Here is a 24,393-nt window from a genome sequence, read left to right on the forward strand (position 1 = left end):
AATCCAATCCTTACTGTCTTATAAATCTATACATAATTTGGCTTCAGTCTGTGTTTCTAAGCTCTTCTTGTAATGCAGCTGTCTTGATAAACATATTCCATTCCTACTGTCCTCTTCTGCTCTTCAAATATGCCAGGATTGTTTCTGGTTTATGGCTTGTCCACAGTTAAACCACTGTCAGAAATACTCTTCTAGAATATATGGCTTTCTCCAAATTGTCATTTAGGTCACAGCTTAATTGCTGGCTCGAACTGTCAATCATTGTCCAATGCCTTTAATCTATCTGGGTTCCTGACTTCCTGCTTTTTGTTCTTTTAGACTAGTTGGCTTATAATCAGTGATGTAAATGTAAATATTTAACAACTGGTTCTCCAAATAAATAAATACAAGAAAAAAAAAAGACAAAATCATGGTGTAAATATTCTCATGATGGTTAATTGGGCTTATCAACATGACTTTTTGAAATGCAGATTAGGAAGAGATGGACACAAACAGTTTTCACAGAGTGGTGCAAGCTAACTCCAGCACACCACTGGACTATCTGTTAAGAATTTTGCTCATTTACTATCTTGCTTTTTGTTTCATCCAAGACTAATTGTCAATTAAAACATAAAGTTTGGAAATCTTTTACCAGATCTATGGTGAGATAAAGATAGAATGAGAATCAGAGGATATTCTGATTTTGCAAAACCATAATATGGGTCTACAATTATATAAATTTGTTTTCTAATTTAAAAATTATATTCACATGTTATGAACTTTATTTTTAAATGGAAAAAGTTTTAATGACAACAACAACTACAGCAATCAAACTATAAGAAAGCACATTTATAAAACATAAATGCTCTTTTTTCCCTTTCGGGAGAAATAAATCTCAAATGCCTGGGGCAGACAAGAACCAGTTCATCATTTCCATCATATCAGGAAATGAAATTGTTCCTGTGCATGGCTCTTCCTTAAGCAGCACGCTGAAAACACTCACAGCATCTTGTGTTTGATTTCAAAAAATCAACACAAAATTCTTATATTTTCTAGGGACAAGTCATTATATCTCTTTGCCAAGTATTTAACTGTCTTTCTTATTTTCCACATGGCAGTAAAATGAGTTTGTTTTTCAGATAGGAAGGAAATGATTCTCTAATTTAACACTTGTCTTTAAACAAAAGCATTCCTTATGAAGGACATTGACCATTTATTAGCTATAACCGATAGCAATTTCAATTTAGACAAATATGCTGAAATTAAATAAGGGAAAATTTTAGTTAACCACCAGGAGAAACTTAAAAATCAAGGTAACAAAACATTGAAATTAGATAACTTAGATGCTCTATAGTTCATTCATACAAGAACTATTCCAATAGTGCCATCTGTGTGTATAGTGCTGAGGCACATGATAATCTGTTATGTTGCTTTCCTGCACAGTTATGCATTGCTCAACAATGGGGCAATATTCTGAAGAATGTGTCACTAGGTGACTTACACAAACCTAAATTATATAGCCTACTACATACCTAGGCTATATGGTATAGTGCCATGCTCATAAAGCTATAAATCTGTATAGCATGTTACTGTACTGAATACTGCAGGCAATTATAACACAATGGTAAATATTTGTGTATCTAGACATATCTAAGCATAAAGGTAAAGTAAAAATAGAGTATCATAATCTTATGTGACCACTGTTGTATATGCAGTCTATCATTGACTGAAATGTCATGATGCAGAGCACAAATGTATTTACATCCTTATATAATTTTCCCGTGTTTACCTCTTCTTAAATCTGAACCTGTTAACTAAGCAATATAATGTAGTAGAAGTTACACTTTGGTAGTTCTGGGGGTTCTGGGTTTTGGCTTAGGCCAAAGGTTGGCATCATCTGTTTTTGTACTTTGAAGGCAGTGTGCCATCATGCAAGTTCACCTACTCTGAGACCAGGATGCTGTAAGAAACCCAGCCTAGCCATATTGAGAGGTCTCATGAAAGAGAACTGAGGGTTTATTCAGCACCTCTAGCTGGGCTTCCACCCAACATAGTATCAACTTGGCCACCATGCATGTGAGGCCATCTGAGAGTTGAGACTAGTTTTGGTCAAGTCAGGGCAGCTTATGCCAGCTGATGAAGGAGAAATGAGCTGTCTCCAATAAGCTCTGCTCAAGTTGCAGAATTGAAAGCAAGTAAGTAAAATTATTGTTTTAAGCCACTAAATTTTGAGGAATTTTGTTACACAGCACTAGATGGCTAGAGAAGTTTAAGAGGTAGCCCTCGACCTCCAGAATCCTCCTACCTAAAGACCATGAAGAAGTGAATAGACACATAACCAGTACAAATTGTGTACACATTCACTGCTTGAGGGCAGCCAAGCTGAGCTCCATGATTGCTTGCCTTTTACCTCCAGAAGTTTACAGTTTGTTAGAACATGGAATACAGAGGAGAAAGCATCCCACTTTAGAGTGAAAATGAAACAAGTACTGTACTTTTGTCATATATTAAACTCCATACCCATTTAGCTAAAAAATGGAAGGAAATTTGGTTCATGACCTTCAATTTATATTTCCTTTTGAAATGGAAAATAGTGATAATTCCTCACTGTTGTCCCCAGAGGAGCCATAATCACCAATCTTTTAAGTGTGGTTTACAGTATGATTGGTATGCAATTTCAGGTATTTCATTAAAGAAGTATCACCAGAGCTAGCATGGTTGATTTCTTTTCCATGGTTTTACTATACAACATTAGAGATTTACTCTGGCTTAAAATCCAGTAATGGTAATGAATTCATTGTTTACTGTATTTGCAACTGTCATGATATAAGATAATGGGCTCCTTCCCAAACAGGGTCATAATTTGTGTCATACTCCCTGATAGCACATTTGGATTTAATATCCAACTACATTTTCCATCACCTCCACAGAATAGTTTGCTTCAGGAAGAGCACATGCATTCAATTTAGTTTTTAGTGATTGGTGGCCCTAGAAACTTAAGTCAAATCAATTTATAAACAACACCAAAAAGTTCCCTGTGAAGCGTAAACTTTTATATATCACAAGATGCATTTATACAAAGAAACTTTGGGCACAATTGTTATCTTTTTTATTTTGGTTTGTTGACCTGAGGTTTTATAGGAGTACACATTCCTGGAAGATTTTTACCTCACCTCACCAAGGATGTATTTGGCATATGGGGCACTGAGTCTGTTTTTTATTTTAAATAGTTTACTGAAAATCTCTGACTTCCCAAACCTGTTTATTTAAAAAGTAAAGTTGTTGTCACTTGCCCTGAGATATGGAAAAATCTACCAACCAACTTACATATGGGCTGCTTAAGTTTTCTCAACTTATATTTCCTTTCCCTTTAAAACTATGTAAGATAAACATTTTGTTATTAAACTACAACCTGAAATGATATATTTTTTGGTCTTTTTTTTCTTGTAAGGAACTGAAACTCATAGGATATATTCAAATTAAAACAATAGTTTCTATCAGTGTCTTATCCCAATGTTTGTATTAAAGGTCATAAAACAGCATGTTAAATCTATGAAGGAGCACTAATGTTGAAATGGATCTTTGAAGTCCGTTTTAAGATAAAATGAATATGAAAGATGGCATGTCCCCATGGTAAAAATATCTGAACTGTTATAAAGCATAATTCAGTAGTTCGATAAACTAAAACCTTTCTGTATTTGCTGTTGGAATACATTGTGCTATGTCTCTAAAAAAATCACACATCTCAAGTAGATCTGGAAAGAAAGATCAAGTAGAAATCTTCAATAAGTACCTTAGATTTGAGGGTTGAAATATAATTCAAATAATAGATAATTCATGCATAGGTTCTTAGCCTCACCAGTGGTAAGTTGGACAAAAATTCCAGGCAGAAGTTTCAAGAGAGAGAATATATATCATCAAGATTCAAAGAATGTATTTGAAAACTGCCATTCGATTAAACTTTATGAAATCAAGGTTCAGAGTTCATACTGATATTAAACATTCATTATTACAGTCATTAGGAATTATGAAGTAATGGTGGGAAATATAAGTGTAAATATAAGGGATGAAGGTTTTCTAAGAGATATTTTATAATTGTTTTTGCTTTTAAATACTGCTTTAGAACCTGAATGTTTTTTCTAGAGAAGGAAAAATTAGTTTACCACTGGGTTCATACTCATTAAATCAGGTCATGATAGAAAATGTTTCCTAATGCCAAAAACATTAGTTCCTTAATCTGTATCCTCAAGAACTTCTGATACTTTTTATCTCTGATACTTTTTAATATTTGTGTTATGTATGATTTTAAATAGAATGAAAATATGTTTATTTTTGAATAAGAGATGAGTATCTTCCTAGCTAATGAATTGGAAGTAACTATATGTGTAAATATGTTCATTTTTAAAACAACTTCCAATTTTACAAAATAATCTTAATCCTATATTACGAGTGATATTTAAAAACTGATGAAAGATTTTTCCTGGACTTCTCAAACACAGATTCAGAAAGTTATATAAAGAATAAGTGCTTCCATTTTCGGCAGCTTATGGGAGTTAAATGACCTCCTGATTAAAAATATATATATATTTCAAGTCCCCTTAAAGATGTGATGTTGAGCAACTATGATAGCAAAGCTATAATTTATCTAAAGAGTATTTGCTAAAGTTCCGATCTTGGATTTTACTTTCTAAGATACAGGAAGAAGGAAAGTAAATGCAGAAACCACCCTTTCCACAGTGAAGAACCTAACAGCAGACAGCTCCACTCCTATAAACTAGGACACTAAAAGGTTATGGCTTTATCACCACAGATTCCACAGAAATTCAAACCATCATCAGAGAATATTACAAACAACTCTATGCACATAAACTAGTAAACCTGGAAGAAATGGAGAAATCACTGGACACCCGTGTCCTCCCAAGCCTAAACCAGGAGGAAGCCGAAACTATGAATAGACCAATAACAATGTTTGAAGTTGAGGCAACAATTAAGAGCCTACCAAACAAAAAAATCCCAGGTCCAGATGGGTTCACAGCCGAATTCTACCAGACACACAAATAGGAGCTGGTACCATTCCTTCTGAAACTATTCCAAATAATCCAAAAAGAGGGAATCCTTCCCAAATCATTTTATGAGACCAACATCATCTGGATACCAACACCTGGCAGAGACTCAACAAGAAAAGAAAACTTCAGGCCAATATCCATGATGAACATAGATGCAAAAATCTTCAATAAAATACAAGCAAGCCAATTGCAACAGCACATAAAAAAACTTATCCATCATGATCAAGTAGGATTCATCCTGGGGTTGCAAGCCTGGTTCAACATATGCAAGTCTATAAACATAATTGACCACATAAACAGAACCAAAAACACAAATCACATAATTATCTCAATTGACACAGAGAAGGCATTTGACAAAATTCAACAGCCATTTAGGCTAAAAACCCTCAATAAACTCGTTATTGATAGAACGTATCTCAAAGTAATAAAAGCTATTTATGACAAACCAACAGCCAATATCATACTGAATTGGCAAAAACTGGAAGCATTCCCTTTGAAATCTGGCACTAGACAAGGATGCCCTCTCTCACCACTCCTATTCAATATAGTACTGGAAGTTCTAGCCAGAGCAATCAGGCAAGAAAAAGAAATAAAGGGTATTCAAATAGGAAAGGTGGAAGCCAAATGGTCTCTATTTGCAGATGACATGACAGTATACCTAGAAGACCTCATCACCTCAGCCCGAAAAAATCCTGAAACTGATAAGCAACTTCAGCAAAGTCTCAGGATATAAAATCAATGTGCAAAAATCACAGGCATTCCTATACACCAATAACAGACTGAAAGAGAGCCAAATCAAGAACAAACTGCCATTCACAATTGCTATAAAAAGAATAAAATACCTAGGAATAAAACTTACAAGGAACGTAAGGGACCTCTTCAAGGAAAACTACAAACCACTGCTCAATGAAATAAGAAAGGACACAAACAGATGGAGAAACATTCCATGGTCATGGTTAGGAAGAATCAATATCATGAAAATGGCTATACTGCCCAAAGTAATTTACAGAATCAACACTATCCCCATCAAGCTACCATTGACTTTCTTCACAGAACTGGAAAGAACCACCATGAACTTCATATGGAACCAAAAGAGAGCCCACATAGCCAAGTCAATTCTAAGCAAAAAGAACAGAGTGGGAGGCATCACACTACTGGACTTCAAACTATACTACAAGGCTACAGTAATCAAAACAGCATGGTACTGGTACCAAAACAGAGATATAGACCAATGGAACAGAACAGAGGCATTGGAGGCAACACAACATATCTACAACCATACATCTTTGATAAACCTGACAAAAACAAGCAATGGGGAAAGGATTCCCTGTTTAATAAATGGTGTTGGGAAAACTGGCTAGCCATGTGCTAGCAGAAACTGGACCCCTTCCTGACACCTTACACTAAAATTAACTCCAGATGGATTAAAGACTTAAACATAAGACCTGGCACCATAAAAACCCTAGAAGAAAATCTAGGCAAAACCATCCAGGACATAGGAGTAGGCAAGGACTTCATAAACAAAACACAAAAACATTGGCAACAAAAGCCAAAATAGACAAATGGGACCTAATCAAACTTCACAGCTTCTGCACGGCAAAAGAAACAGTCACTAGAGTGAATCGGCAACCAACAGAATGGGAAAAAATTTTTGCAGTTTACCCATCTGACAAAGGGCTGATATCCAGAATTTACAAAGAACTCAAACAGATTTACAGGAAAAAAGCAAGCCCATTCAAAAATGGACAAAGGGTATGAACAGACGCTTTACAAAGGAAGACATACATGAGGCTAACAAACATATGAAAAAATGCTCATCATCACTGGTCATTAGAGAAATGCAAATCAAAACCACATTGAGATACCATCTCATGCCAGTTAGAATGGCGATCATTAAAAAATCTGGAGGTAACAGATGCTGGAGAGGATGTGAAGAAACAGGAACACTTTTACACTGTTGGTGGGAGTGTAAATTAGTTCAACCATTGTGGAAGACAGTGTGGCGATTCCTCAAGGCCTTAGAAATAGAAATTCCATTTGACCCAGCAATCCCATTACTGGGTATATATCCAAAGGACTATACATCGTTCTACTATAAGGACACATGCACATGAATGTTCATTGCAGCACTGTTTACAATAGCAAAGACCTGGAATCAACCCAAATGCCCATCCATGATAGACTGGACTGGGAAAATGTGGCACATATACACCATGGAATACTATGCAGCAATCAAAAATGAGTTCGTGTCATTTGTAGGGACATGGATGAATCTGGAGAACATCATTCTCAGCAAACTGACACAAGAACAGAAAATGAAATACCGCATATTCTCACTCATAGGTGGGTGATGAAAAATGAGAACACATGGACACAGGGAAGGGAGTACTACACACTGGGGTCTATTGGGGGGAATAGGGGAGGGACAGCAGCAGGGGGAGCTGGGGTGGGATAGCCTGGGGAGAAATGCCAAATGTGGGTGAACGGGAGGAAGGCAGCAAAACACACTGCCATGTGTGTACCTAAGCAACTATCTTGCATGTTATGCACATGTACCCCAAAACCTAAATTGCAATAAAAAGAAACAAAAATAATCCTGCTTCTTTAAGAACCTAAGAGCTGAATGCGGATTTAAAACAAAACATTACTTCCTTGGTAATTCATAACCAAGCCAGTCCTCCACTGGAATATCTTTATCTGATTGCTCTTAAAAAACAAACAAAAAGTAAATTTTTAGTTATAACCTAAAAATAAGCAAATTCAGACTCTAAGAGAAGCCTATCTTCAAGCTAGGTTTCAAAATTTTTCACAGAAAAAAATTCCAAGGAATGAAACTTAGGAACTTTAAGAGGAAAAACAAGATATTAAGTTTTAGAACCAATGAGGAAAATAAAAAGCAGCTGAGACAAAATATAAAAATATCCATCTAATTGAATATCAAGCAAAACGTATATTTGAATAGGAAGAAACACAAAACATGATTCTCAGATGATACAGTTTCATATACGGTAAACTCAGAAGAATCTAGAGAGATTAATAAATAGAATTAATGAATTTGCCATTATTATTAAATATAAAATTAGTATTAACAAAAAAGTTTTAAAATTAAGTATAGTTTTAAAATAAGTATTAGTAAAAATACCAAAATACAATAAAACTAGAATTAAATCCAACCAAAAGTCTTTAAGACCTTTATGAAAAAATAAAATGTTGTTGAAATACACCAAAATGACATAAATAGAGAAATATACCATGTTCATTATTTAGAAGATGCAATATTTTAAGAATGCCAGTTGTCTCTAAATTGATCTATAGATTTAATATCATGATCATTTACAAGACTTTTATGTTTTAGATTTTTAACAAGCTAAATTGTCAAATTTTAAAATGTATGTAAAATGACAAAGGGCCTAGTATAGGTAAGATATTTCTAAGGAAGAACAAGTTAGGGAGCAGCATAAAGTATCATATTAACAAACCACATTAATAGGAAAGAAGTGGCTTTGAAGGCAGTGGGGGAAATGGATTTTTAATGAAGAGTGATAAATGATTTTCTATGAAATTAGGTCCTTACTTTAAATCACATGCAAACAAATCAATTCTAGGTGAATTAATATTTACATATAAATGTCAAAAATATGAAACTTGAGGACAATAGAAAGTAACAATTTTATGAACATGGGATAGTAGAAGATTGCCCATAAAACAGAACAATCAGAAATAATAAAAAGTACATTGATAAACATAACCACGCTAAGAGCTTTTATTTATCAAAGATAGAGAGAATATGGAAATAAATACTATAAGAAATATTAATAAAGATTATTATCAATATATATAAAGAACCCCTACAAGTCAATAAGAAAAACCAAGTCACCTTTAGTGGATAGTATTTACTGGTTTATTCAATCTCCACTGTGTTCCTTCTTACACTTAGAGACAATCAAACTAAAAACTATTTGCCAGACTTCTGTGCAGCAAAGTTTTCTGTATGCCAAATGAGTCCTACCAATTAGAGGAATTCACATGGTATTTGGATAGCAACGACCTTCTCAGTATACTTTTTGGCTGTTTTCTACTGGCAAGATCAATGGGCAAAAGAGCGCATTTATTTTCTACCTTGGTTGGCCCTGGTTCAACCTTATTATACATTTGTTTTTCACTGTCAGATGGACTTTTTGGTATCTCAGAAGGAGTTGCTTATCAAGAGGTGGATCCATTTCATGATCCAATCTAGTTTAGGTCTTAGCCCATGAATATTCCTCCTCTTCCCTCTTTATACTCCTCCTCCTCCCTCCTCCTTCCTCCTCTTCCTCCTCCTCTTTATCCTTCTTCTCCTTTCTCTCTCCCTCTCTCTTTTTGTCTCTGTCTCTTTCTCTCCCTTTCCCTCTCTTTCGCTATCCTCCACTCCCAGATTCACTGAGTTATAAATTACATACAATAAAATCCACCCATTATAACTATACAATTTAATGAGTTTTGGTAATTCTGTGTGGTTTTGTATACACAACCACAATATATTACAAAACATTAACATTATCTCAAAAGGTCTTATTATGCCCCTTTGCAGTCAATCTCTTCCTCAGTGACCAGACCCAAGCAGCACTGATTTGTCCTCTGTCATCAGAGCTTTGCCTTTTCTAGATTTCATATAAGCAGAACCACACAGGATGGTCTTCTGTGTATGAACTGATTTTGAAATTTAGTCATACTGAATCAATAGTGTGTTTCTTGTTTTACGGAATGGTATTCCTCTGTTAAGATATATCACAACTTGCTTAACCATTTACCTCTTGATAGACATTTGAGTTTTTATCATAGTTTTGTGCTATCGCAAATAAAGCTCTATAACCATTTGTGTACAAATCTTTGTTTACACATATCCTTTCATTTTTCTTGGGTGAATACCTAAGAGTGGAACATCTAAATCATATGAGAGGTATATGATTAAATTTTCAAGAAACTGTCAAACTGTTTTCCAAAGTGGCTCTAAGTTTTTTTCTTCTCATCAGTAATATGTGAGTGTTCAGTTACTCTACATCATTGCTAACACTTGGCATTGCTAATCTTTAATTTTAACTACTTTCTTGCAATCTTTAGGGTAATCACTAACAAAGAATGCAAAAACTATGGCTGAAGTCAATAGGGCTGTCAAAAGAAACAAGATCCAAGACAGGTAGAGTAAGATCAAGATAGCTACTATACATCAGGTTGACTATAATCAACATACACAGGTAATGCAGACAGTAGGTTTTGTGTTCTGACCATAAAACAATGGTAACTCTGGGAGGTAATACCTGTGTTAAATCATTTCCTCTAGACATTCCATAATATATGCATATATTAAAATATGCTGCATAACATAAATCTATGTAATTTTTACTTATCAATTAAAAATAAATACAAAATAATTTTTAGAAGCCAGTGGGGCTTTTTAAGCAAATTGTGACACAGAAATAGGAAGCCATATGCAAAAAAGAAAAACAAACAAAACCCCCAAATCAACTATTTTGACTCATATTTTACATAATATATAAAATTAACTTAAATCTTTGGAAGTGTAAACAATATTATTAAACTTCTAGATGCAAACATGTTTGTTACTTTGACTAAGCAAAGATAGTTTAGATATAATACAAAAAGCATAATTAATACAAAGAATTGAAACAAGCTATTCTTATTATGAATATTTGCTAAATTTTGTCATATAGCTCCTCCCATGTTTGTGTAATGTTTAATTTGTGTAATGGGTCTCTTATTTAATACTCATGGTAGCTCTGCTTCCATGCCTAAACACTTACTGATTCACCTTTCTGATCAATTTCTCTTCCAGGATATACACGTACACAAGAGCAACACTTTATTTGACATAGTTCATGATTCCCTAGTACTATTTAGGGCAGACCAGTTACATTAATAATAATGGGAAAAAGTAACCAATACTTGCTACCTAGTATTTATGGTCTTGCTGGCACCACTATATACAGTCATGCATCACTTAATGACAGGGATGTATTCTGAGAAATGCATAATTAGGCATTTTCATGGTGTGTACATTACAGAGTGCACTTACACAAACCTGAATGGTATAGCCTACTACACATCTAGGGTATGGTATAGCTTATTGCCCCTAGGCTACAAACCTGTATAGCATGTTACTACAGTGAATACTTTTGGCAATTGTAACACAGTGGTAAGTATTTGTGTCTCTAAACATATAAAAGTTGCAGTAAAAGTTATTATAATTTTATTGGACGATTGTCATATAGTGGTCCACTGTTGACTGAAAGAAACATCATCAAGCAGAGCAAGACTGTATATCCATTCATCTCTTGAATTATATATGTATTTCAATTTTATAGATGAGAAAATGGAGGCTCAATGAGATTAAAAAATTTCTTCAGGGGACTGCAGCTAAGAAGCAGTCAAATTTGGATTGATGCCCAGTGTGTTTGGACTACAATGACTAAGCTCTTAATTCTTATGACGTACTCCCATTACCAGTTGGGTTATAGTTCCAAATACACCTTCAACTAAAGAATTTCTTAAACGTCATTCAACCTCAAGGACTTTGTCTTCCACACTTGGAAGGACTTGTCTTCCACTCTTGAAATAACTAAAAATCTAGACAAAGTGAATCAATGGATTTTAGACATGGGCATCATAAAGCAACACAGAACAGTGATACCTGGGAGAGAGTACACAAATAAGGTAAGACCCAGCATAGCTCCAATTACCTCTTAGAGTTTCTAGGCTTGGGACATGGAAAGGGACCCAGGCAAGGGCTCTGATCTTCCTGATTTGAGGAGATGGAGCTGAAAGTTCAAGATATCAAAAAGCTAGAGTTCAATGAACAGAATACCAGAGACGTGCAGAGAGAGAGCAAGAATTCTGGAGATCTGTCTTCAGTTGATCACTGTTAAGGGCATTTGTGTAAGGAACCCCCCTCCAAAAAAAGAATCATATAAAGCAGCAGAGGAAACAGTTTCTAGAGGTCACATAAGGTTTAGAATAATTTGTATTACCCAAAACCAGGATGGGAAGTGCCCTGCCCAGAACACTGGGTAGATAATTGTCCCTACTGGGGCAAAATCAGTTCAAGACTGAACACTATTCTGGCTCCACCTAACAAAGGTTAAAAGGAGAACTATGCAAAACTCAACTTTTCCAAGTAACTTAACTGTGTCCCCAAATAAAACTCAACTATATTTATAGGAACATAAAATTGCTCACAAACCTGTTCAGCATGTTACTATACTGAATACTGTAGGCAACTGTAATGCAATGGTACTTGTGTCTCTAAACATATAAAACATACAGTAAAAATACAGTATTATAATTTTTTGGGCAGTTGTAACACAATGGTAAGTATCTGTGTCTCTAAACATATAAAAGGTACAGTAAAAATATAGTATTATAATTTTGGGGACCACTGTCATATATGTGGTCCATGGTTGACTGAAAGCTCATTATAATACTAAAGAAATTATAAAATTAAACAACATAAAATTTGTAATATCAGGCAACCAAAAAAAAATGACCAGGTAGTCAAGTAATATAAATATAATGAGAAAAAAACATTCAATAGAAAGAGACTCCCCCAAAAATGACATGTATGGTTGACTTTATAGTCAAAGATTCCAAGGCAATTATTGTATCCATATTGTAAGATAGAAGAAAGTTCAAACATGTTAGAGAGATGGATTATATATAATAGACTGAAATGAAACTTCTTGAAATGAAAGCTGTAATTTCTGAGATAAAAATAAATACACTAGATAGATTTGACAACAGATTAGTCACTACAGAACAAAATATTAATGGATTTAAAGGTATAGCAATACAAAATGTTCTAAATGAAACAAATTTTAAAAACTGAACAGAGCTTCTCTAACTCATGGGACAACTTTAAGTGACTTCGTATGGGTTCATGAAGGAAGACAGAGAGACAGAAAAATATTTCAAGAAGTAAGGGGTGAATATTTTCCAAATTTGAAGAATGTTATTACCCCAAAGTTTCAGCAGCTTCATAAACTCTAAGCACAAGAAACAAAAAGCATTACTACCATTGCTCTTCAAAATCAAATAGCCAAAATTTGTTGTAAAGAGACATCTTAACCACTTAAAGGGGGAAAAAGTCACAGGATGGATGGTGCAACAATATCAGAATAATAAAAGCAATAAAAAAGACAGCAAAATCTTCAAAAAATAAAGGTGAAAAGATTCCTTTAGAAACAGAGAATCTGAAAGAGTTTCTCACTAGCAGACCTAACTATGGGAAACATTAAAGGAAGTCCTTTAGGTACAAACAAAGTGATACCTGCATCTATATGATAGAATATAGGGCACATGAAATGGTAAATAAGTAGATAAGCATAAAAGACTTCTTTCCTTATTTAAAAAATGCCTTTGAAAGATCACTGTTTAAAACAAATACAATAACAATATATTATGCATTTATACAATTACTAAAAGTAAAATATCTGACAATAGCATAAAGACCAGGTTAGCAAAAATGAAAGTATAACTTAGATGTGTGTATGCTATATAGAAAGCACAACAAAGTTATCACTAATAACTCAACAAAGGAGATAAAATTATAAAAATTACTCAGATAAACCAAATCATTAAGCATACTCAATTCAAAATAATGCATAAAAAAGAAGAAAAAGAAAACAAAGAAAAAATTGAGACAAAAACCAAACAACAAATCGTAGGTTTAAATCCAATTATTTCAACACTCTACATGCAAATATTCTAAACTGTTTTCTAACTGTAACTTGGATAACAATTCATATCACTCTACTAAATGCTTAATCTAAATAATGTTACAGAAGCACTCCTTGAGTATTTAAGACTATATTTATAAATTTTTTCACTAATTATCAATATTTAGAAACTGTCTTATACATTCCTTAATGTGAGAATGGTTACATAAATATCACAGTCTACATTTACTCTGCTTTTGTTTTCTGTAAGAATTAAGTGGATAAGTGTAGCAATAGCTCAGTTCTAAAGTTTCTAGAAAATACCAGTAAAATAATTGTATGTCTGTACTCAGTCAATATTAGCTCTCTTTTGTCATGCTATAATTTTGACATACTATAATTATATGCAATGTGGGGTACAATTTGACATTTCAATACACATCTATGTTGTCTAATGATTAAATCAGGGTAGTTAGCATATCCATCACCTCATGCATTTATCATTTCTTTGTGGTAAGAACATTCAAAAGCCTCCCTTCTAGCTACTCTGTGATATATAATACCTTACTGTTAGCCATAGTATTTTCTGCCATCAATAGAACTAGGAAATCACCATTTAACACAGCAGCAAAAATATGAAATACCTAGAGATAAATCTGGCAAAAGATGCATAAGACCTCTACACTAGAAACAGTAAATTATTACTGAGAAAAATTAAGGAATATTTAAATAAAAGGAAAATAATGCATGTTCTTGAATTGCAAGACTCAACATTCTAAAGACAGCAATCCTTGGTAAATTAGTCTGTAAATTAATTATAAACCTACTAAAATACAGTAGGCCTTTTTGTGTGTTAGGGTAGGTAGAATTTGACAAGGTGATTAAAAAAATTATTTAACACGATAATAGTGGGAGACTTTAACACCCCATTGTCAGTATTAGACAGATCAACGAGACACAAAATTAACAAGGATATCCAGGACTTGAACTCAGACGTGGACCAATCAAACCTAATAGACATTTATAGAACTCTCCACCCCAAATCCACAGAATATACATTCTTCTCAGCACCACATCACACCTACTCTAAAGTTGACCACATAATTGGAAGTAAATCACTCCTCAGCAAATGCAAAACAACGGAAATCATAACAAACAGTCTCTCAGGCCATAGTGCAATCAAGTTAGAACTCAGAACTCAGAAACTAACTCAGAACCACACAGCTTCGTGGAAACTGAAAAACTGCCTCTTGAATGTTGATTAGATAAACAATGAAATGAAGCGAGTAATAAAGATGTTCTTTGAAACCAACAAGAATGAAGACACAGCATACCAGAATCTCTGGGACACGATTAAAGCAGTCCTAGAGGAAAATATATAGCAATAAATGCCCACATGAAAAGCAAGGTGAGATCTAAAATAGACACCCTATCGTCAAAATTGAAAGAGCTAGAGAAGCAAGATCAAAAAAACTCAAAACCTAGCAGAAGACAAGAAATAACAAAGATCAGAGCAGAACTGAAGGTGATAGTGACACAAAAAAACCCTTCAAAAAATCAATAAATCCAGGAGCTGGTTTTTCGAAAAGATCAACAAAATAGACCACTAGCCAGATTAATAAAAAAGAAAAGAGAGAATAATCAAATAGAGGCAATAAAAATCAATAAAGGAGATATTACCAAAGATTCCACAGAAATACAAACCATCATCAGAGATTATTAGAAACAACTCTATGCACATCAACTAGTAAACCTGGAAGAAATTGATAAATTCCTGGACACTTGCCTCCTCCCAAGCCTAAACAAGGAAGAAGTCGAAACCCTGAATAGACCAATAAAAAGGTCTGAAGTTGAGGCAGCAATTAAGAGCCTACCAACCAAATAAAGCCAAGGTCAAGATAAGTTCATAGCCGAATTCTACCAGACATACAAAGAGGAGCTGATACCATTCCTTCTGAAACTATTCCAAACAATCCAAAAAGGGGGAATCCTTCCCAAATCATTTCATGAGACCAATATCATCCTGATACCAAAACCCGGCAGAGACTCAACAAGAAAAGAAAACTTCAGGCCAATATCGATGATGAACATAGACGCAAATGTCTTCAATAAAATACTGGCAAACCGATTGCAACAGCACATCAAAAAGCTTATCCACCATGATCAAGTAGGATTCATCCCGGGGAAGCATGGCTGGTTCAACATACGCAAGTCTATAAACGTAATTCACCACATAAATAGAACCAAACACAAAAACCACATGATTATCTCAACTGATGCAGAGAAGGGCTTTGACAAAATTCAACAGCCCTTTATGCTAAAAACCCTCAATAAACTAGGTATTGACGAAATGTATTTCAAAATAATAAAAGCTATTTATGACAAACCAATAGCCAATATCATATTGAATGGGCAAAAACTAGAAGCATTCCCTTTGAAATCTGGCACTATACAAGGATGCCCTCTCTCACCACTCCTATTTAATATACTACTGGAAGTTCTAGCCAGAGCAATCAGTCAAGAAAAAGAAATAATGGGTATACAAATAGGAAAGGAGGAAGTCAAATTGTCTCTGTTTACAGATGACATGATTGTATATCTAGAAGACCCCATCATCTCAGCCCAAAATATCCTGAAACTGATAAGCAACTTCAGCAAAGTCTCAGGATACAAAATCAATGTGCAAAAATCACAAGCATTCCTATACACCAATAACAGACTGAAAGAGAGCCAAATCAAGAACGAACTGCCATTCACAATTGCTACAAAGAAAATAAAATCCCTAGGAATATAACTAACAAGGAATGTAAAGGACCTCTTCAAGGAGAACTACAAACCACTGCTCAATGAAATAAGAGAGGACACAAACAGATGGAGAAACATTCCATAGTCATAGTTAGGAAGAATCAATATTGTGAAAATGGCCATATTGCCCAAAGTAATTTACAGATTCAATGCTGTCCTCATCAAGCTAGCAATGACCTTCTTCAGAGAACTGGAAAAAAACCATCTTAAACTTCATATGGAACCAAAAGAGAGCCCACATAGCCAAGTCAATTCTAAGCAAAAAGAACAAAGCTGGAGGCATCACACTACTGGACTTCAAACTATACTATAAGGCTACAGTAATCAAAACAGCATGGTACTGTTACCAAAACAGAGCTATAGACCAATGGAACAGAACAGAGGCCTTGGAGGCAGCACAACACATCTACGACCATCTTATCTTTGACAAACCTGACAAAAACAAGCAATGGGGAAGGGATTCCTTATTTAATAAATGGTGTTGGGAAAACTGGCTAGCCATGTGCAGAAAGCAGAAACTGGACCCCTTCCTGACACCTTACACTAAAATTAATTCCAGATGGATTAAAGACTTAAACATAAGAGCTGGCACCATAAAAACCCTAGAAGAAAATCTAGGCAAAACCATTCAGGACATAGGCATAGGCAAGGACTTCATGACCAAAACACCAAAAGCATTGGCAACAATAGCCAAAATAGACAAATCGGACCTAATCAAACTTCAGAGCTTCTTCAGAGCAAAAGAAACAGTCATTAGAGTGAATCTGCAACAGAAAGAATGGGAAAACATTTTTGCAGTCTACCCATCTGACAAAGGGATGATATCCAGAATCTACAAAGAACTAAAACAGACTTACAAGAGAAAACAAGCCCATTCATAAGTGCGCGAAGTATATGAACAGACACTTTACAAAAGAAGACATACATGAGGCCAACAAACATGAAAAAATGCTCATCATCACTGGTCATTGGAGAAATGCAAATCAAAACTACATTGAGATACCATCTCACCCCAGTTAGAATGGCAATCACTAAAAAATCTGGAGACAACAGATGCTGGAGAGGATGTGGAGAAATAGGAACACTTTTACACTGTTGGTGGGAATGTAAATTAGTTCAACCATTGTGGAAGACAGTGTGGCAATTCCTCAAGGATCTAGAAATAGAAATTCCATTTGACCCAGCAATCCCATTTCTGGGTATATATCCAAAGGATTATAAATTGTTCTTCCATAAGGACACATGCACACGAATGTTCATTGCAGCAGAGTTTACAATAGCAAAGTCCTGGAACCAACCCAAATGCCCATCGATGACAGACTGGACAGGGAAAATGTGGCACATATACACCATGGAATATTATGCAGCCATCAAAAACGATGAGTTCGTGTCCTTTGTAGGGACATGGATGAACCTGGAAACCATCATTCTCAGCAAACTGACACAAGAACAGAAAATCAAACACTGCATGTTCTCACTCATAGGTGGGTTTTGAACAATGAGAACACATGGACACAGAGAGGGGAGCATCACACACTGGGGTCTGTTGGGGGGAAATAGGGGAGGGACAGTGGTGGGTGGGGAGTTGGGTAGAGATAGCATGGAGAGAAATGCCTGGTATAGGTGATGGGGAGGAAGGCAGCAAATCACACTGCCACGTGTGCACCTATGCAACAATCTTGCATGTTCTTCACATGTACCCCAACACCTAAAATGCAATAAAAAATTAATTAATTAAAACATTTTAAAAAAAGATTTTTTTTACCATGAACAATCTATATAAAACCCATTAAAAACATTAATTAAAATCTTTAAATTTAAAAAAAATTATTTAAAAATATAAATTATCTAGAAGAGCAAAAACAACATTGCAGAAGCAAAAAAGAATTGTCAGAATTATGCTACCTTATTTCAATACTTATTTTAAAGCTACATAGGCAGTATAGTATTCCTGTTAGGCAAATGGATCAACAGAACAGAAAAAAAGTCCAGAAGCAGACGCATGCACATGGTCATTACTGACAAAGATGAAAGGGCAATTTGTTGAGGGAAGAATCATCTTTTCAAGAAATTATGCTGAAAAAAATGAATACCTATATGCAAAAAAGGAACTTCTATCTATTCCTTGTATCATATATAGAAATTACCTCCAAATAGATCATAGACCTAAATATAAAGCAGAAAACTATAAAACATAGAAGAAAACATAGAAGGAAATGTTTACGTCCTTTGTTAAAGACTTCTTAAATGCAATATTAAAAGCATACCCACTTATAAAGAGATACATTTTGCTTTATCGAAATTAAACTACTCCTTTTCAAATACTATTCTGAAAGTATGTGATAACAAACCACAGACTGGAAGAAAATAATTGTAAATTACATTCCTTATTTTAGTTTTCCAGCATATACAAAATATCTCAAACTTTAATTATAAGAAAATAAACAACTCAAAAATGGGCAGAAATTTAAACAGTTCAACGGAAATTAAAACCATAATGAAATACCATTCCATACCTATTAGGACAGTTGAAATGTAAAAGACCAACTAAACCAACATTTGGTGAGACTGTGATGCAACCTCATAGAATGTTGGTGCGAATGTAAAACAATGCAATCACTTTATAAAACCTTATGGCAGTTTCTTAAAAATATAATCATTTATCTCATTGTGACCCAGCCATTTAACATATAGTTATTTACCAAAGAGAAGTGAATGTAGAGTTTATACAAATACTTGTATGTGAATGTTCACAAAAACTTTTATAATGCCTCAAAACTGGGAACAGCCCAATTCATCAAGTGATGTTAGCTTGTTGAGTGATGACTGGATTAATAAATTGAGCTATATCCACAAAATTGATTAACAGTAATAAATTAAAACAATTGGCAAGAACTGTGAAGGATCTGAGATTTTACCCAATTTGCAAGTTAACAAGGTAGTCTGTCACAATTTCATAGATTCTTGCAGAAGGCATAAGTCTCCTGGGTCAGAGACAAAGGATTTTCTTATACGCAATAGCAGTAGCCAGAATAACATGGGTTCCCTGAGCCCCAATTCCAACAGGGCAATATGAAAATGCTAGAAAGGAATCGCAAGTTTAAACACTCATTTTTTAAAAACAATTTAAATCTACTAAATCCCCCAATCAAAAGATACAGCCAAAACCTAACGGTATATCCAAAGATACACAAAGACTCAAAGTGTTGGAGAAAAATTTACCAACCAAATGGAGAGCAAAAATAAATAAATAAACAAAAAGCAGGAGGTGCAATTCTCACATTTGATAAAATAGATTTCAAAGCAACAAAGATACAGTGGTAAAAGGATCAATGCAACAATAAGAGATCTTAATACCCAGATATATAAGACCCATAACGAGATTTAGACTCAACGAGACAGAAAATTAATAAGAATATCCAGGACTTCAACTCAGATCCGGAACAAATAAACTCAATAAATATTTATAGAGTTCTCCATTTTAAATACACAAAATATTGATCGGCCATTATTAATACCCATTTTTAGAATGAAGCAATATTTCTGTTCTCTCTCCCTCTTTTTCTTCCTCTTTCTTCCTCTCCTTCTCTCCTTTTTTTACTTTTCAACATCCTAATTCCTCATCTCTACTCAATACATTCCTCTGAACACCTGATTCCTTGTGATTCTCCTGTCCCACTGAAACCTCCAATCCATTAAAACAAACAAACAAACAAACAAACAAAAAAACTACCCAGGTCGTTATGCACGAGGGGCTTGCCTAAAAAAAAATAAAAATAAAAAATAAAAACAATTAGGCAATAAGCCTGCTTAACCTTTGCCCTGAAGGAAGACAATGTTTTTATCATACTGAACAGTAAATAAACACACCCTTTGCTCTGGAGGGAGATATTGTATCTTTCAAGTCTGTTCCGCATACAAACATCTTTGCAAAGACAATTCAGAAGGAATGCAGTTAACGACTCTGCTCCTAAGACATGCAAAAAACAAGACAAACCAGATCCACTAGAAGACTATCTCCAGCTAGTAACAATATGATGAATCTGCTAGAATAAAAATATATTCTTTACATTTATATAAAATTTCATAAAAGACAAACAAAATACAGAACCAGAAAGCTGGTCGGTGATTACCAGGGAGTGGAGAAAGAGGGGAAGAAGGGACAAAAGGGAGGTTACTAAGAGGCACAAGGAAGTTTTTGGGGTGAAGAGTATGATAATTATCTTTATTTGCTGATGCCTTCACGAGTATATACATACATCAAAATATAAATTATACTCTATAAAATGAGAAGCTTATTGTATATAAATTATACTTCAATAGAACTGTAAAAAAATAGAAGAAGCCATTCAACTTCTCTAACTCTTCATATTTGTAAAATTAAAGAGCTCTGGCATTGCATACAGCTCTAAGATTTTTTGAGTCTACAGTCAAACTGCATGTTGGACTGACATTGCTTGCACATTCAGTAAGTTGTTTCTCACCTCATCTTGTTAATACATGTATTTAAGAAAATTTTAATGTTTAATTAGCAAGGAGGCTGAGACTTTAGTGAAATTAGAGTAAATCCATGACAAAATTTTTGAATTTTAATCTGCATTTTCCTGAAATACATTTCTTACCTTTCTTTGTTCCTGTTAGTCTGAAGTCTGTAAACCATCTTCCCCAATAGAAGCATAATTGAATTAAGGTAGGTTTAAATAATTTTGGAATTTGACAGTATTTTAGAGATTAAAACCAAAGTCCTCATTTTCCAATTTATGACAGTGAGACCTAGAGAACTTATAATTGCTGAAAGAAAGTAACATTGGTAGTGTCAAAGCTCAAAAACCCTGATTCCTAAGTCACTGTTCTTTCTATTATGCAAAGTTTTTACTCTTAGTGATAATATTTATTTCTTCAGTTTTGGGAAGCCATTCTTCTGTATTTCTCATTACACTGAGAAGAAAGTAATTACACATTGTGAGAAAAAATCCCTGATGTATTACTTCAGCAAATCAATTCAGGCAAGTGCAAACTACAACTCACTTTTCTACCCAAACAGCAATTAGGGTCAATGTTTTCTCAGAGGAGCTTGTTTACCTTTGGGACACTAATTGTGTAAAGTAAGTGCAACTAAAGTGGACTTAAAAAGAAGTTAGTTATTAAGTAGTTAACCTGTCTTCCAATCATTTTCTTGAATGTTTTATTAACAATTTTTCAAGAGGCATCATCGATTTTTTGACAAACCATGCAATTTCGCTTCTAGAATACATTGTCTAATAATATATGTGTACACACACATGCACGAGTTAAAACACATTTGGGTTTTGATGGCTCTACAAATTACCTTACATTTTAAGCAGAAAAATCACTTCTTGGAAACCTTTAGTGTGGCATGCTTTTCGTTAAGCCAACAAGCACTACAGTGTTAAGTGGACCCTAACAGATGGAGCAGATGGAGCTGCCACAGAAGCAATAAGGGAAAGCAGGAGGGGGAAGCCAAAGAAGTCCTGGAAGCAAGAAACACTGATGACTGTTTGTTGTTTGGGGCTCTTTATTATATTTTTGTCAACTTTAATTTACATGTCTTTGAACTCAGCTCAAGATTTGGACAAAACTATCAACATAATTTAAGAACTCACCTTCATCTTGTCAGGAAGGCCTAATTCTTTTACAGTCTGATAATAAAAGAGCCGTACACAGGATTGCTTTGTTTACAGCATGTTTTAAGTCCATGTTTCAGGGATCCACACAAAATAGTAGGCTCTTTATTAGTTGGAGTATTCTGAAGCACACCATCTGCTTCTCTCTTTATAGCCATAGGTATTTCTTGTCTGGAACCTACTATTTCATGCACTGTCTCATCTTCCTAGCCATTTATTTGTCCTGAAACTCAAGACAGCAGTCTTCATGTTGGAATAAAAGTCTAGACACACTAATATTTGATATCATTTAATCTCTTTGGAAAATACCAGGGATAAACAAATGATTCTTAAGTATGAATAAAATTGATAGGGAGAGGATTTTTCTGATGTAAAATATGTGCAAATTATTTTGTATTGAATTATTGGAGAACTTAAAAAACTACAAAAATTCTTAATCAGAGAATGCAGCATCTTTGGCTTATTTGGGTTTTCATTGTTTCCTTTATTTTTCTGGGTGATAAAATGAAAAGAATGAAAAATTTTATTTTAGAAACACTGTCTAGCTTGTCCTTCTATGTCCAAAAATCATTGTGATTCATTTTTTAAAAAATGGTCAAATTGGCATGACCAAGATATGCCAGAAATCAGAAACCCTGTTTCCTTACATTGTTGAGAGTATTGACGTTGTTATGTTGAGCTACACATTTTCATCTGTGGTCAGGAGATGATAGTCTGTCTTTATTTTTGCTGTGTAGAAATATATTTTGGTTTGATGATACACTACCTATTAAGCATCTTGGACAGTTGAAAAATATGAGTATAGCATGTAACCTCTGATAATGGTAACTAACAATAAGAATGGGACAATGCTAACACTGCAAGGAGGGATTCATTGACTTGCTCAATTCTGAAAAGCCTCCTTTATCTATATAGTGTGATTCAAGATTTGTCTAAAGACTGACTGTGGTAACCAAAAAAGCCTATACTACTGCTACTAAAAATCTCAGTATCAACATGATTGATTGCTCTGAATTAATTTCATGGATTTTGGCAATTTAGTAGTGGTTAATTTATCAGATTATCCATTTATGATTTATTCATTGTCATATTGCTAAGAATGGAAGGAAGCAAAGGAATGAAAAGACCAGGTAAAATCTGAAGCCAGCATCTGTACAGAACTGGCTGGGCATCACAATATTATATACATTAAAAATGATTTATGTATCATTTATGTATCAAAAAAAATCACATAAAGAGAGGTGCAGGAACACGAAAAACCAATTTTGTTAGAGTGAGCAATATTATAATGTGAAAATAGCAAAGAATTTAGAATCAGGAGACTTAGTTTGAATCCAGCTCTGACACTTAAGAGATGACATTGAGGAGCTTCACACTTATGTAAATTATATAGAGGTATTAGCTATTATCATTAATTTTACTTAGAGTCACTGCCTTTTAGTTAATGTGATATATGTATTCCAGATTAAAATAATTGGTTAATGCTGACATGAATTTAATTTGTAGGTCAAAACTTGATTTCTATTTCTAATCTACTAAAATGATGAAATTTGGTGGGTGGATCAAGATTTGAATTTAAGCCAGCAAAGATTGCATAGTAACTTTAGAGTGTTTTGATCATTTTAACTCATTAAGCACAATACAATTTAATCAATATCAACATGAATTTGGCATCATTGGAGAGGAGCAACAATTCTATTTTTCTATCTTACTCCAATTGGAAAATAATCATTTCAAATACAGATGTTTCCTTACATGTAGATAAGACATTTCTTTAAAGCCCTGTCCATTAAACATATCATTTGTAGACATATTTCTACTAGTATAAGCTCTTTAAATAAAAGATTATCAAATATTTTGATTTTGTTCATTAATCATGGCTAATTTGCCATTTTGACTTTTACTTTCTGGAAACAAAAACACGTTTCCCTATATCAATTTACAGACCAGAAGTTGCTTAGTTGCCAATGTGGATTCTTCCAAGATTTACTCCATACATATACTTTAGGCATTCTAAAATCACATTCTTTCTGGCCAAGCCACACAATTATGTTACTAAATATGAAAATGAGATTACACTAAGTGCTATAATGGTATTTCAGGGAGAACAAAAATCACATAATGTCTACTTTATTATATCCATTAATTCAAAAATAATTTTTAGACATGTGATGGTCACTCCCCTTTAGC

This window comes from Callithrix jacchus, chromosome 11 (genome assembly GCF_049354715.1).
Source record: "Callithrix jacchus isolate 240 chromosome 11, calJac240_pri, whole genome shotgun sequence".
Taxonomy (NCBI): Eukaryota; Metazoa; Chordata; class Mammalia; order Primates; family Cebidae; genus Callithrix; species Callithrix jacchus.